Here is a 17,110-nt window from a genome sequence, read left to right on the forward strand (position 1 = left end):
TAACATTTTGCGCACGCTTTGTATTGCGCTTTACATTAAATTTGTCTATAATTGAAGAATTTAATTCTCAGACAATTAGGATACTTTTTTTTGCAAAATAAAATAACATATCGTCCAAAAATAGTCTAATAAAAACATTCAACGATTGGACTCACCCAATCGCCGACATAAAACCCCAACCTTAGTACACACAGAACAACAGGAGAACTCAAGTCCTCGAACTATTCATATGTGTCCTCTTTATGAGTTATTCTACCATGAAAACAGACCATACCATATGAGAAATGGACCATACCATTAGTGAAGGGGTGTACAGAGGATGGCTTTTTAAACATTGAGCTTGGTTACTCAGATTACTTACATTACATTAACTTTTCATCTGTTGTTTACTTCCCTTCTCTGATCATACTTAAACTGTTTATGTCTGTATAACTAGATACAGTAGGAGATCTCTTAGGTAACTTCCATGACAGTGAACTAGGTATAATTTGTTTTGATAATCTCTTATTTAATCTGTATTTACAGACTTGTTGGCTGTAACCTCAGACAGACAGAGGTTGAAGTTGTGGCTTCAGCTCTCAGCTCTAATCCTTCCCATTTGAGAGAATTGGACCTCAGCAAAAACAACCTGCAGAAAGCAGATCTGCTCTTTGCTGGACTGAAGAGTCTGCACTGTAGACTGGAGATTCTACGGTAAGATACATTTACCAGATTTATTTTGATTAAGGGTTGTGACTGTGTGCAGATATTCTGTTAACCTACTAAATGGGGCTGCCCCTACTAATCGTTTTCAAAAAAATATTTGGTTATTGTATTTAATAAATGTTTAATTGAGATATATACGTTTTTTCCCATATTGCTGTCATGTCTTAATAAAATGATGCTTTTAAGAAGGAAAATAAACAGGGGCCATTCACCTAGGGCTCGGGCACCCACAGGAGACAGCGAACACCCACTGGGAATGCGCTGGTCGGACAGATCTACAAGCTCACAATGTGTCGCTGACACGACGCATTGTGAGCTTGTAGATGTACTATTTTCGCCGCACAACCCCGTCATAAGACAGAGTATACATTGGGCTGTAACGTGTGCAGTGTCTGGTTACTATAGTAACGTGACTGAACACTGTCAATGAACAAACCAAGATGAGACGACATGTATTTCTGCTGCCATGCACCTGTCTCACTCTCTCACTGAGAGCTCTTTATTTACACCAACTGATATGACCATATATGGAGATCTCTATCTGTCAGTCCTTGCTTGTCCTTTTTATGGGACACTGCTCCTATGTCACAAATGTGCAGTAGGGTGGACCTAGTGGCCAAAAAAAAAGGTGGCTAAAATGTGCCTGAATAAAAAGAATGTAGTTTTATATTAACTGTACAATATGTAAGTACATCAAAGGTGGGGAAAGAAGCCTAGGCATTAGCCAGAGCACTGATCAATAGTCTGTGGCAAGTTTGGAGGCAAGTGGAGACCTTGCGTGATGGCCAACCCGGGACGTACACCACAGCGTGGGCATTTAATTAAAGTAGTAGGATATTGGATTTAGGTTCAGGAATGTTACACATACTAAAAAACTCAAATCTCCATGAATTCAAGGTTTAATTGATAGGGAAACAGTATTTTTTGGGGTGAAATATTCCTTTAATGGAAGAGAAAACTCTATTAGTATACTCAGCATACTGTAGGTGAAGTGCTCACATGTAACATGAAGGTAACCAACATTAATTAGACTCATCCAATCGCCGACAGACGACCCTAACCTTAATACACACAGAACAACAGGAGAACTCAAGTCCTCAAACTATTCATATGCGTCCTCTTTATGAGTTATTCTATCATGAAAACAGACCATACCATATGAGAAATGGACCATACCATTAGTGAAGGGGTGTACAGAGGATGGCTTTTTAAACAGTGAGCTTGGTTACTCAGATTACTTACATTACATTAACTTTTCATCTGTTTACTTCCCTGTTCTCTGATCATACTTAAACTGTTTATGTCTGTATAACTAGATACAGTAGGAGATCTCTTAGTTAACTTCCATGACAGTGAACTAGATATAATTGTTTTCATGGTCTCTTATTTAATCTGTATTTACAGACTTGTTGGCTGTAACCTCAGACAGACAGAGGTTGAAGTTGTGGCTTCAGCTCTCAGCTCTAATCCTTCTCATTTGAGAGAATTGGACCTCAGCCAAAACACCCTGGACTCAGGACTACTTGATCTGCTCTTAGCTGGACTGAAGAGTCTGCACTGTAGACTGGAAATTCTAAGGTAAGATTAATTCACCAGATGTATTTTGATCACTTCTGTTTTATTATGTACTGTATTATGTGAATATAATTTGAATGCTGTGGTGAGAATGTATTAATAAGATTGATATCATGGGAACCCAAGCCTATCTCATGTCCTGCCATGCTGAGATACAAAATTACATTATCATTGTTGGATGTATTTAGTCAGATCTTCATCATCTTCTAGTTTTGATTAATTTTATTGATATTAATGGGCTCAAGCGTCCATTTCACGAATAGGGATTTCACTCTATGACAAACCTTAAAAAGTTTTGCAGGTACAAAGGTGATCTCCATTTCCTCTCTATAAGCATGTGGTATTTTTCTCCTTCCGATCAAACATCTTTCTGAATTCCTAATACTCACCATTGTGATGGAGAAAACATTTGGGGTTGATGAATTAAAATGATCAAATAACCTATGAGGCACAGAGAGCAGGAACATCCTCAAACATTTAAAACTACATTTGTGAGAAACATTAGGATAGCCTTGTTCATTTTTAGCAATGAAAAAAAACAATTGTGCAGATGATCTTGCAATGATTGTTTGATGGTAGTAACAGCCTTGTATTAAAATCTGCAAATGCATTAACTATAGTGGGACAAGTGAGCTGAACTTTATCTGAAGAATCTGTCTTTATTTTCTTTCTTGTTTTATTGTATTCTTGTTGTATTGTTTTCTTTCTTTCTTTCTTTCTTTTTTCCTTTCCCTCTTGGGTCACTAGTCCAAAACTCTGACAGTCCATCACAGCCAGGTCCAGGTTCTCAATCCAGGAATAATGTATATTGTAACGTGTTTTATTTATTATTTTAATTGTTTATCTGGTGTTTCATTCTTCATTCAGACTGGCTCAGTGCTGCTTGTCAGAGAGATGCTGTGAAGTTCTGTCCTCAGCTGTAAACTCTCATCCCTCCCTAAGAGAGTTGGACCTGAGCCTCAACATGGTGAATGATTCAGTTCTGGAGAACTGCATGTGAGTAGACTTGGACTGTGTCCATGTTGGATAGTACAGTGAATGTACAGTGTGTCCCTCATGTGTCTCTTAACGGTGTATTCACTCTGACACAAAGTCACAAATAGATGCAAATATGTATGTATAAGTAGTTAATACTTTAACAACAAACACAATAAGGATATATATATATGTGTGTGTGTGTGTGTGTGTGTGTGTGTGTGTGTGTGTGTGTGTGTGTGTGTGTGTGTGTGTGTGTGTGTGTGTGTGTGTGTGTGTGTGTGTGTGTGTGTGTGTGTGTGTGTGTGTGTCACTCACACACACACACACACACACACACACACACACATACAGATACTTCTCAAAGAATAATAATTTAATTTATGCACTCAATACTTGGTTTGAGCTACTTTTGAACAAATGATTTCATCATGGCATGGAGGTGATCAGCCTGTGGTTCTGTTGAGGTGTTATGGAAGCCCAGGTTTGCTTTGATAGCAGCCTTAAGCTCATTTGTATTGTTGAGTCTAGTGTCTCACACCTTCCTCTTGACAATACAACATCTATTCTCTGTGGGGTTCAGGTCAGGTCAGTTGTCTGGTCAGTTAAGCACAGTAATACCATGGTCAGTACACCAGTTACTAGTAGTTTTGACACAGTGGGCAGATGCCAAGTTCTGCCTAAAATCTCCTGGTAGATGTTGTGTTGACTCCAGTGTGAAGTTTTCACTGTCAGTGATGATGTTGGGTGTCATGTCATCTGGTGTTGGTCCACTGTGTTTTATCAAGTCCAACAACACATTATCTATCAGGAGATGTTAGAGCACTTTGTGCTTCCGTATGTTGACAAGCTTTGTGGAGATGCTGATGTCCTTTTCCAGCAGGACTTGGTACCTGCCCACAGCGTCAACACTACTAGTAACTGGTGTACTGACCATGGTATTACTGTGATGTACTGACCAGACAACTGACCTGACCTGAACCCCACAGAGAATACATGTTGTATTGCATTAAGAACAAGATATATCTGCATAGTAAACTTGCATTAAGAACAAGATGTATATGCATAGTAAACTTGCATTAAGAACAAGATGTATCTGCATAGTAAACTTGCATTAAGAACAAGATATATCTGCATAGTAAGAACAAGATGTATCTGCATAGTAAACTTGCATTAAGAACAAGATATATCTGCATAGTAAACTTGCATTAAGAAGGGATAAAGGAGAGTGGAGTGCTAGGGGTTAAGGTGGGGTGTGAGGAGGTGATGAGATCCAAACTGGGCAGCAGTGAGTATGTCTGGATGGGCTGCAGGGCCAAGATAATGATAGGAGAAACACTGTAGTGTCAGGTAGTGGAGACATTGTGTTAGACAGTTAGACATTGATGCATTGTTGTTCTATTTCCTACAGAGTGAAACATGGAGGAGAAGATTGGCTTAATCCTCAACTCATTACAAAATGTGAGTATCTGTCTGTCTGTGTCATTATCACACATTAACATTTTATACACAGTTTTATACTCGGTTGGCCCCTCCCCAGATACTGTCCTGAAAACTCTTCAGTAGAGCTTCCAGGGAATTCAGGAGGTTTCTCTGCTCTTGGCCCGGTCCTTAATCCATTAAGACCTGGAAAGCCTATACGTTGTTATACCTTTAAAACCGGGAAAGCATCTGTGTCATTTTAGATGTTGCTATGTATATAGAAACATGAATCTTTTTCTAATCTAATCTAATCTATTTTTTATATTTTAATAAAACATTTCAGTTTTTCAGAAAACTAATGTCATGTGGGTTGACAGAAACAATGGGCCTCATTCACTATCCTGGTCATAAATAGCATATGTATATTGGGATAAGTCAATTCTGACGTGTGATTCATGAAAGAGGGTTCAGAGCCATTGTACGGATTTTACCAAAACAGGCCTATTTCTTTCCTATCTTGGGAGTGTGATCCCTCCGTAAAAGGGCTCGATGGTCAGAGGTTTAGGTATTAATTACTCTCAACGGTTAGTTTTCCTACAATAAAAAACACACAAAAGAGGACGTGCCTTTTTGCTTTTTATGCCATCCACTCTCACAAACACACATAATACACTCAAATACAATTAAACCCTGGATAAAACTGAGAAGAAAGCCTAAATGTGCCAGTCTGCGTTTATGAGCGGCTAGCTTTAGCCTAGTAAACACGCTAACCCTTTGTTCACAGTAGTAGTTGTTGTTGTAGGTTCTTAGCAGGTAATTTAACTGTTGAAAATGGAAATGTAAACACATATAAACAACCAATAATGAGCATAGCATGCTACGGAAACCAAAACTTGTGTAGATGGAATATTTGGAACAACTTTACAATGTTTGCAGCTTCTACTCCGTATATACCATTTCCCCCTCCAATCTTCATCGAGCTGTTTTCACACTGAACAACAACAAGTTTGGCGCATGCGTATAAGCCCCATAAAAGATGCAACTTCCTTTGGAAGGAATATATGTTAAATGTATTTCACATTACAACAGTTTCACCAGCCACAAAGTGCCATACCAATAATAGGTATATTGCCCCTGAGTATAACAAATTATCCATAATAATCTCCCACACCAATCGGAAGTTTTAGGACGTTTTTATACTGTTTTAATACTGCTAAACGGTCTTTGTTGCAATAACCCTGATAGTCCGCTAGATGGTATTAACTTTCCATGGTATTTAACCCCAAAAAGTTCCACAGCCATGATTTGTGCGTATCACAGGTGTATCTCATTTGTGTTCTAAAGTCACTAATGTGCTCCCGTGTAGATCCTTTGCATTGTTCCACGCCCCATTTAACACCATAAAAGACAACCAGAAATAACCCACGTGAAAAAAAACAACCAGATCTGCCAAATTACAACGTGTCAAGTCGCACCACATTGACAACTTGTACATCTGTTCTGTCTGGAAGTGAGTCCCTCGATCGCACGATGGATCAGCTGAACGTTAATAAAGTAATGCTCTCATAATGAGAATAAGAATTTATAAAATTTAACCCCACCACCAAATAATAGGCTAATACAATGGGGAAATGATATTATAGAAGCCTTTTCTTTTAAATAATGCTTGCATTTGACTGAGGAAACAGAGATCCGATTATGGACCAGATCTCACTTTATTAATTACTGAGGATAAACCTGTCCTTTGGATTAACAACATATCCTGTCCTACGTCAGAATGGTGAATGGATATTATGGACACAGATTTCATCCATACTGTATCCTCATCAGATGATAAGACATAAGTGTGATGTGATGTGGTCAATATTATAAAATCTAAATTTGCAGGAACCGAAAACACACAGAGGGACCTAATAATTCAGCTCTAAATGTGTCAACTGAAAAGAAATACTCGGTTGAATTTGCATCATGTCTACCATATGCATCCAAGCAATAGATTGTATGTGATGTAGATTGTAAGATTTTATGTGTTAACACATTTTTGGCACATAAAAACATTATTTGAGGTTTGGCACTATTGTCATTGATTTTTCATGAAGAATAAGGCATTCAAATAACATATATGAAAGGTTTGAGGCATATAAGTCTGTTCCTGAGCAGACGTGAGTTTGAGTGTCCGCCCAAATTCACGGTCACAAAAAGATGAATGAATACTGAACGTGGGAAGTCATGTATATGCACATATATGTACAAAATATGTGAGGACCTGAGCTTAGTGAATGAAACCCAATGCCTCACAACTCCTCACAACGCCTCGCATTGTGACACATTGTGTGCTTGTAGATCGGCAATATTTAAAATATAGCCGATCTACAAGCTCACATGTCACTTTTCAACACGTTGTGAGCTTGTAGTTCAGCTATATTTGAAACAAAATTTGCCTATCTAACAATTCACAACAAGTCACATTGAGACAGGTTGTAAGCTTGTAGATCAGCTGTATTTCAAACATAAAAAGAGCCAATCTACAAACCTACAATACATATTGCATCATGACCAGGGTTTCCACAAGGCACTTTTTGGGCCGGCCACGTTGACCGACAGGATTATATTTTACCGGCCAAAGAATGAAGTGGGCTAGTAATATCTATCTACTCTATCATGCAGAGGTGTCGCTTTCCAAAAAATGACTGAATAAAGTGGGCGTTATGAACAGCTTGCGTGACTACGTCACACAGTATAAACACATTAATATATGTTTTGGGCTTTACATCTCATTCAACCTTAATATGCAAAACCTACAGCTTTTGTTTTGTTTTGTTTTGTTAATGTTAATTATGTCATCATGAATGATGGTACAAGGAAGGTTCATTACTTGCCTGCAATGTATGTGTGTCACCAACTTTCACCACTTTATCTATTGCAGACAGACAGACATAAAATAGTCTAATAACAGCATTTTCCCAATCGGCCACGGTGGCCTGTGATCTTTATAATTAACGGCCAATTAAATGTAATATTTAATTGGCCGTTAATTATAAAGATCACGGGCTATATACCGGCTATATACCGGCTAACGGAAACCCTGATCATGACGTGTGGTGAGCTTTTAGATAGACTATTACAAATACATAAAAATTGCTGATCACAACTTGTCACATTGTGACAGGTTGTGAGCCGATCTACAAGCTCACATCATTTTGCGTTGTGAGCCTTTACATCGGCTATATTACAAGAAATAGCAGATCTACAAGCTTGCAAAGCCTCGCATTATGATGCGCTATGAGTTTTGGCTATATTTCAAAATCAGCCGATCTACAAGCTCACACCATGTTGCAATGTGACAGGTAGTGAGTTATTTCAAACATCAACAAGTAGAAGATCACGCTCATCCAAAGTCATTTAAAAAGCCAGATGCAGAGCAGAACTCTGCACTGGAATAATTATGATCCATAAGTTAAATGGTTTATTATTACCATCATGAATGTGATGTTTAAAGCCTGCTGGATCTTCATCAGACCTCAATATATCAAACATAACAAAGATAGCCGATCTACAAGCTCAAAAGGATCACATTGTGACAGGTTGTGAGCTTGCAGATTGGATTGTAGATTATCAATAATTGATATAAATGAAATAAGATCTACAATCACACCATGCATCACATCATGATGTGATGAGCTTTTAGATCGGCTATATTAGAACATTTGGTAAAAACAGCCGATCTACAAGCTCAAAATGGGTACCATTGTGACGGGTTCTGAATTTGTATTTCGTCCATATTTGAAAAATACCACAAGCACACAACGTGTCACATTATAACACGTTGTGAGCTTGAAGATGATTTATAGTTAAAAAATTGCAAATCTACAAGCTCACAACACCTCATATTCTGTACTTTATTCATTGATTAAATTGCCGATATGCAATCGTTGTGAGCTTGTAGATCGGCTATTTTTCTAATACAAAACTATCCGATCTATCAATTTACAACGAGTTGCATTGTGACAGATTGTGAGCTTGCAGATTGGGTTGTGGTAAAATAGAATAAATAGCCGATCTACAAGCTCACAATGCCTTGCATCATGACAGGCTGTGAGCTTGTAGATTGGCTATATTTCAAAAACAGCGGATCTACAAGCTCGCATGTTGCGATGTGACATGTTATGAGCTTGTAGATCAGCTTGTAGATGTAAATACTGCAGTACAGAAAAACTTTTTTTTTTAAAGAATGTACATAATAAATAGGAGATCTACAAGCTCACAACGCCTCGCATCGTGACACGTTGTGAGCTTGTAAATCAGCTTGTAATTCCTCCATATTTCAAAAATAACTAAAATAGACGATCTACAAGTTAGCAACGCTTCACACCATGGTGTGAGGTGTTGCTAACTTATAGATGCTGAATGTTTTCTATGTAACACAGTGGTTTACAAACTGGGACCCAGGGGGGTCCCCAAATTATTGTGGGGGGTCCCCAGATGATTATCTTAATGTGTAACATTGTTTTCTCACTCAACTGTAAACAAACCAACATACAGTATAAGTGTATACAGGGTGTCTGCACATTTATAATGTTACAATTTAAGGACTTTTAAGACCTTTTTAATACCAAATTGGCCAAATTGTCAAATATTACGCAAAAAAGAGCCAAATATTGTGAAAATAGCCGATCTACTAAATAGCCGATCTATAAGTGGTAGATCAGCTATAAATATACTATAAAATATATCTACCAGCTCACAACGCCTTGTAGATCGGCTATTTTCACAATATTTATATGTGGAACCGAGTCAAACTAAATGTAATGCCTCAACTCCTACACTACCCCACCCTGACAAGTGCTTGTCAGAGTGGGGGGTCCCCAGTTCAAATATGATTATCTTGGGGGTCCCCAGTTAAAGTATGATTATTTTGGGGGGTCCCCAATTCAAATATGATTATTTTGGGGGATCGCAGCCATTAAAGTTTAGGAACCTTTGATGTAACAGATGTGTGTATTTTCAGAGGTGTAAAGTAACTAAGTACATTATTTTACTCAAGTACTGTCTTAAATAACATTTTGAGGTATTGTTACTTTACTGGAGTATTTCCTATTTTCAGTACTTTTATTTCTACTCCACTACATTTGAAAGGCATATTGTACTTTTACTCCACTACAATTATTTGAAAATTGTAGTTAGAGGATTTTGATTATTCTTACAAAACATACATTAACTACATTAACAGCCCTAAATACATTTCAGCCATTTGAAAGTAGTCGATCTATAAACTCACAATGCATCTCCATGCAACGCATTGTGAGCTTGTAGATCTGCTATTTTCAAAAGATTTTTATACAATTTATACATTTGAAAACTTGTGAAATGGGACATTCTGTATAATACTTTCTACTTTTGGTACTTTAAGTACATACACATTAATACTTTTGTACACATTGTACATTGTGTATACACATTGTACTTTTGCACAAGTACATTTTGAATTCCGGACTTTTACTTGTAACAGAGTATTTATACATTTTAGTATTGATACTTTTACTTAAGTAAAACATGTGAGTACTTTTCCACATTGATGTCATTTCACATAAACTTAATGTAAACATTTTCTCACAGAAAGTCACTTCTCACCTGGAGGCTTTAAGACATTCTGACTCACATTTTACTGTGTTGTCGTCAGGCAGAAACCTTGTATCTCTGACACGTTGTGAGCTTGTAGATCTGCTGTTTACACTATTTTAATGTTTTTAAAATGATATTAAGAAAATAAATGAAATGTTTTGGACATACAAGGTTTCCAGCCGACAGCGACGCCGACGATACATTGTGTGTGTGTGTGTGTGTGTGTGTGTGTGTGTGTGTGTGTGTGTGTGTGTGTGTGTGTGTGTGTGTGTGTGTGTGTGTGTGTGTGTGTGTGTGTGTGTGTGTGTGTGTGTGTGTGTGTGTGTATTTAATGTTTACTGTGTTGTTTTTCTCATCAGATTTCCATCCTCTCACACTGGACACAAACACAGCATTCAGACTCCTCTCTCTGTCTGAGAACAACAGAAAGGTGACACGGGGACAAACATATCAATCATATCCTGAACATCCTGACGGGTTTGATGGACTGGGTCAGGTTCTGTGTACAGAGGGTCTGACTGGACACTGTTACTGGGAGGTAGAGTGGAGTAGAGTGGTTTCTATAGCAGTGACTTACAGAGGGATCAGCAGGAAAGGAGGTGGTGTTGACTGTAAGCTTGGAAACAATGACAAGTCCTGGAGTCTGGACTGTAGAGGTGGTAGTCGTGGTAACAGTTACACTGTCAGACACAATAGTAAGGAGACTGTCCTCCCTGTCAGTTCCTCTGACTCCAACAGAGTAGCAGTGTATCTGGACTGGCCTGCTGGGACTCTGTCCTTTTATAAAGGGTCCTCTGACTCACTGACACACCTGTACACCTTCCAGAACACATTCTCTGAACCTCTCTATGCTGGGTTCTGGTTACCCTCCTACCCCTCCTCAGTGTGTCTGTGTGAGCAGAGATAGAGTCTCTATGTGAGGATGGGAGGATCAGGTCACCATGGTTACTCAACATGTTTGAGTGAGTGCAGGTTGTCATGGTTACCACTGTTGCCAGGATACTTTGAGAGTAGCGAGTCTGACGTCATGGACTCCATATTTGGGCATGAGTGACTCATCATGACATCACGGTGACATCATCATGATGATGTAATAAGCAGCACAGTGACAGTCACACATTAAAGCTCCTGTAGATTCAGTGTTTCTCTAACGTTGTCATGTCAACGACCCCCAATGTATTTGACCTCTGACCCCTGACAACAAGATGTCTGTCGTTTAAAATGTTATTACAAATGATAAAATCCTAAAATAGCAGATCTACAAGCTCACAACGCGTCACATTACGACACATTGTGAGCTTGTAGATCGGCTATTTTCCAATAGCAAAGTATTTGATGGTTAAAGTGGTTACACTGATTGTGATGTTGTATATTTAATGATTTAGCTTAGGACCCCCTGGTATCCCCTCAAGGACCCCCGGGGGCCCCTGGACCTCACTTTGAGAACCAGTCGTCTCTAAATCAGTTTAAACACGTTAACCTCTGTATATATTGGCTATTTGAAAGTAGCAGATCTACAAGCTCACAACTTGTCACATCTTGACACATTGTGAGCTTGTAGATCTGCTACTTTAAAAAAAGTAAGATTTTTTTTTAATATTATATATTTTAGAAAATGATATCCGAAATCTTGTTAGCCTGCATGGTTCCAGACCAATCTGCCATTGGGCTGGCCCCTCTCAATAGAGATTGGATTCCTCTCTCTCCGAAGATGTGAGGGACCAATTAGGGCCCAGTATGCAAATGTGGTTTATCACCAGAGGCATTTTTTTTAATTTGCATTTAAATTATTTTGAGTGAAAACAAACAAACAAACAAACAAACAAACAAACAGGTTGTAAAGTAAAAATACCTCAAAATGTTACTTAAAAATACCTCAAAATGTTACGTAAAGTGTTAAGTAAAGCACTTGAGTAAATGTACTTAGTTACTTTGCCCCTCGGAAATGCAGGTTCCACACAGAGATTCCAGACTAATCTACACAGTAATATTAGTCTGGCCATGCCAGACTAAGCATTTTAATCGTCATGTGAGAGTGTCACAATTATTTTAACCACTTAGCTTTGGCTATTCAAAAATAGCAGATCTACAAGCTCATAGCGCGGCACCGAGTGCCGCGCTATGAGCTTGTAGAGCGAACATTTTTAACTCAAATCTTTGCTTCTGGGGGTCCCTGGAACAAAACATTTTCATATGGGGTTCCGTGGCACAAATATGTTAAAATGGGGGTCTGTGCCACAAATGTGTTCAAATGGGGGTCCCTGGCAGAAATAAGTTCAAATGGGGGTCCCTTGCACAAATAAGTTCAAATGGGGGTCCCTGGCACAAATATGTTAAAATGGGGGTCCCTGGTCAAATCCATATTAATGTCAAACTCTATGGTATAAAATGAGTCATCACCACAGGGAGCTTTAGATCTTAGATTAGATTAGATAGAAGTGAACAAACCTCCACTCCATACATTTATAAATATGTATCATAAATACTGTCCATCAACACTGATGATGATGATGATGATGATGTAAATATCAGTGTCATATTGTGTCTCTTATGATACAAACTCATATTTTATGTAATATATTTTTTTTAATATTTTGACACAATATACAGAGGAAAACTGTATATTTGATCATGTAATTATGACAGTAATAATATTGTTGCTTGTATATATAAACCTTTATACTTTAACCACTTGAACCCCATATACTTTATTGACTGGGGTCCCCCAGGGTTCTGTAATTGGTCCCCTGCTTTTTCCCACCTCTACACCAGATCTCTTGGGTGAAAATAGCAGATCTACAAACTATCTACTAGCTAAGATCCACATCACAAAGCGACACATTGTGAGCAGTGTTCATTTTGACAGCAAATTATAGTCATATTTTAGTCATTCTGAAATGTTTTAGACTAAATATCATAAGATTTTTGTCGACTAAATCTACAGTTGATTTAGTCGACTGAAATATATTTTGTCGGGTCGTGATGGCGTCGTAATGCCTGATTTATACTTAGCTGTGTGCCGAAAATAACTGATCTACAAGCTCACAATGTGTCTGTGACGTGTTGTGAGCTTGTTGATTGGCCGAGCGCAACCAAACATAAAATAATTTGTCTTTTAGTTCTACTGGATCTCTTCTCCACTCGTCCCTCACTAACATTTTAGTCTAGTTTTTATTTAGTTTCCATTTTTTTTGTCATAGTTTTAGTCGACAAATTTAACAGTGATTGTGAGCTTGTACATCTGCTATTTCCAGTGGATTCTCATCTATTATGACATGTCCGGAATAGTGACAGTAGGGTTGATGTGTTCACTGTCTCTGCTCTCCTACTGCTGTGAACATGTTGTTGATTGACTAGACTTCATGTCATTGACTCTCATCTTAGACTTTGTCAATCACTCTGGATTCAAACATCTACTAAATGTGTTAATGAACTCAAATCAATCATTGTTTATTCATTGATTCATTATTACATCATTGTTTCCTCACTCATTCCATTATTGTGTTTTCATTGAATATGAATGTGATATTATTCTCATTCTTCACATGTTATTGTATGATCATGTGTAGAAGTATGAATAGTTTAATAAATGTATTCTTGACAGTCAGTCGTTGTTCCTGTGTATTGATATTCATAGTGTTGTCATGACAACATGGCCACAGCTCATTGGTCATGTATAATAACTACGTTGGAGCAGGGCTCATCAATGTGTCCGTGGTAAAGTTTAGATTCTCTGTTTTACATAACATTATTGTTCTTATTTTGATCATAATAAAGAAAAACATCACATGGATGCAACTGGGCCGTATCATCAGTGTTGTAGCCTGGGGTCATCGGGTGTTTCGGGTCTCGCAACTTACAACATACACCCTCGCCCAGGTGACCCAGTCAGGGTTGATCAAGCCCCGACTTACGTCCCAGTAGCTACCCACGGTCAGTCCTATAGGGAAAGACAGGGCCACTCAGTCCGCTTCTCCGGAAGTACTCTGCCGGGACTCGGGGAGGCTCTGGCCCGTGGAGGGACTAGGCTCTGTGTGTTGTTTCCTGGCCGGGCTCCTCCTTCGTCTCACCAGGTCCAGGACCTGAGCGCTGCGCCAGATCAGGTGCACCGCCCCGATCCAAACATTTCCTTATGGCGTGATGGTTCCTTGGGCCGATACCACTAGATCGGGCCGTCTAATGGTAATAGTAAGATAAGAACCAATTACTGAATGTCAGTCTCCAGGTTTTCTTCAGAATATGTATGACACTGATTTACTACCACACTATATGGCACATTATGTGTCCACTAGTACTAGTGGTTCTCACACCTTTTATTTGCAAGGTCCGCAGCCTAATACATATGATTTTGGGGGTCCTTGACATGGAAAAGTTGGATCACCACCGAGCAACAAACTGTAAGGATTTGGAAAACAGCAGATCTACAAGCTAGAGTGCCGCGCTATGAGCTTGGGGGGTCCAGGGGGTTCCCAGCTAGATTAGTTAACGTAGTGTCACTATCATTTTAACCACTTTAATAGCTTTGGCTATTCCAAAGGAGCACTTTGGCAATAACTATAAGCTCATAGCGCAGCACCAAGTGCCGCACTATGAGCTTATAGATCTGCTATTTTTGAAAAATCTTGAAGATGTGTGCATATCTTTGAATATCAACACATTTTCAGATGGGGGTCTGCGGCCAAATACATATCAATTTAGGGGTCCTTGGCATGAAAAAGGTTGAAAACCACTGGATTAAACTATAGAGAGAGGTTAGACTTGTAGGCTGCTTTACTTTGTGATAGATAAGTCATAACCCTGGAAAAGAAAACTAAACCCAACTCACACTGCTTTACAAAACAAATACAAGATGTTGGGGACACGTTCACTCTGTGTCAGAGCTGGGAATCACACTTTCAACTTCACATTGTGTAGACAGGCTCTGGATCCATTGAGACACTGTGTTAAATGTTATGTTAAAAGCTTCATCAAAAGACAAATGGATAATGACATAAAGACCAGAGGCTTTGTGCTTTCTAAACCTTTAAACATCTAGACAGGCAACACAACAAACCATAGACTAATATGCTGTTGTAAGTTTTTTTTCTTCTTTTTATTGTATCATTGTTTGTTGTTAACCCTTTAAGACCGGGAAAGCATCATATGTGTCATTTTAAGATTTCTTTGGGCTATTCAAAAATAGCAGATCTACAAGCTCATAGCGCTGCACTGAGTGCCACGCTATGAGCTTGTAGATCTGCATTTTTTTTAATCGTTTGTGCAATTTGAGTTGCAAAATGTCCACTTAAAAAAAAGAAGTAATATTTGCACAAATGTTCGTGATTTTACAAAAATAGCAGATCTACAAGCTCATAGCACGGCACTCGGTGCCGTGCTATGAGCTTGTAGATCTGCTATTTTTGAATAGCCAAAGAAGTCTTAAAATGACACACAGATGCGTTCCCGGTCTTAATCAAAGCAGAATGAAGACTGTGATGAAGCAAGGCAGCAGGCAGCACAGTGTGTTGAAGCTCTGTCTACATGATCCAGAGGGTCGAGGGTTCAAATCCCACCCAGCTCTTTACTCTGAAGCTTTCCCCATGCAGGTCCAGTCCATTGTTTTTCATGAACATTCAAACATCTAAACGAGCAATAGCACAACAATTATACAAACACATTTTAACTGCATATCTTTATATGCATTTTGTTTCATTGTTAAATGTACGTTAGGACACTGTCTGTTGGAATGTGTGTTCTCATACATTATGTTTCTGGTGTGCGCATATATTATGTATACGACCAGATTCTCTTGTGGCGCTGTGTGCTTGTATTACGGGATATACGTGCTGATGACGTGTATTGTATGTGACGAGTGTGTTTTGCGCGCGCACTTTGTGATCTACAGCGAAAGAGACAACAATGCTGTGTGATGATAAGAGAAATAAAACTACAGTAAACTAAGATCTTGTGTCTGACTATTCCTCAAAATGGCTAGCGAAGCTGGAAGTCTAACAGGTTATGGGCCCAGGCGTGATGCAGGAGGAAGGTGGCAAAGATTAGTCTTTGATGGGAACGAAGACAACTACGAACTTTGGGAGGTAAAATTCCTTGGTCATATGAGAATGAGAGGTCTAAAAGACACGATCCTCTCCACCGTTGATCGTGATGATCACGACACAGAAATGAATGAAGAATGCTACGCAGAATTGATCCAATATCTCGACGACAGAAGCCTGTCGTTGGTAATGAGAGAAGCGGCAGATGACGGCAGAAAAGCCCTACAAATCCTACGGAACCACTACGCCAGCCACGGTAAACCCAGAATTATTGCACTATACACTGAACTGACGTCGCTAAGAAAAGAACATGAAGAGACCGTGACAGACTACATACTCCGAGCTGAAAAGACGGTAACGGCATTACGAAATGCAAAAGAAATAATCAGTGATGGACTGATAATAGCCATGATCCTGAAAGGACTCCCAGAACCATACAAGCCATTCGTCATTCATGCGACACAGAGCAGCGAGGAGATAACGTTCACCGAATTCAGAAGCAAACTGCGGAGCTACGAAGAGACAGAAAAGTTCGACAACAAAACAAAAACGGACAATGTGATGAAGGTAAATGTGTCATCTGTAACTTGCTATAGATGCGGAAAGATTGGGCATTTTGCAAGAGACTGCCGCCAAAAGGGAACACAACAGACCCAACATGCAAATACATGGTGCAGTTTTCATAAGAGCTCAACACACAGCGATGAGACGTGTAGGACAAAACACACGCACAAAGATGAAGCAAAACAGGCTGCAGAGGGCAGAGACGTCCACAA

This window comes from Gymnoscopelus microlampas, assembly GCF_963454915.1.
Source record: "Gymnoscopelus microlampas genome assembly, chromosome: 15".
NCBI classification, from domain to species: domain Eukaryota; kingdom Metazoa; phylum Chordata; class Actinopteri; order Myctophiformes; family Myctophidae; genus Gymnoscopelus; species Gymnoscopelus microlampas.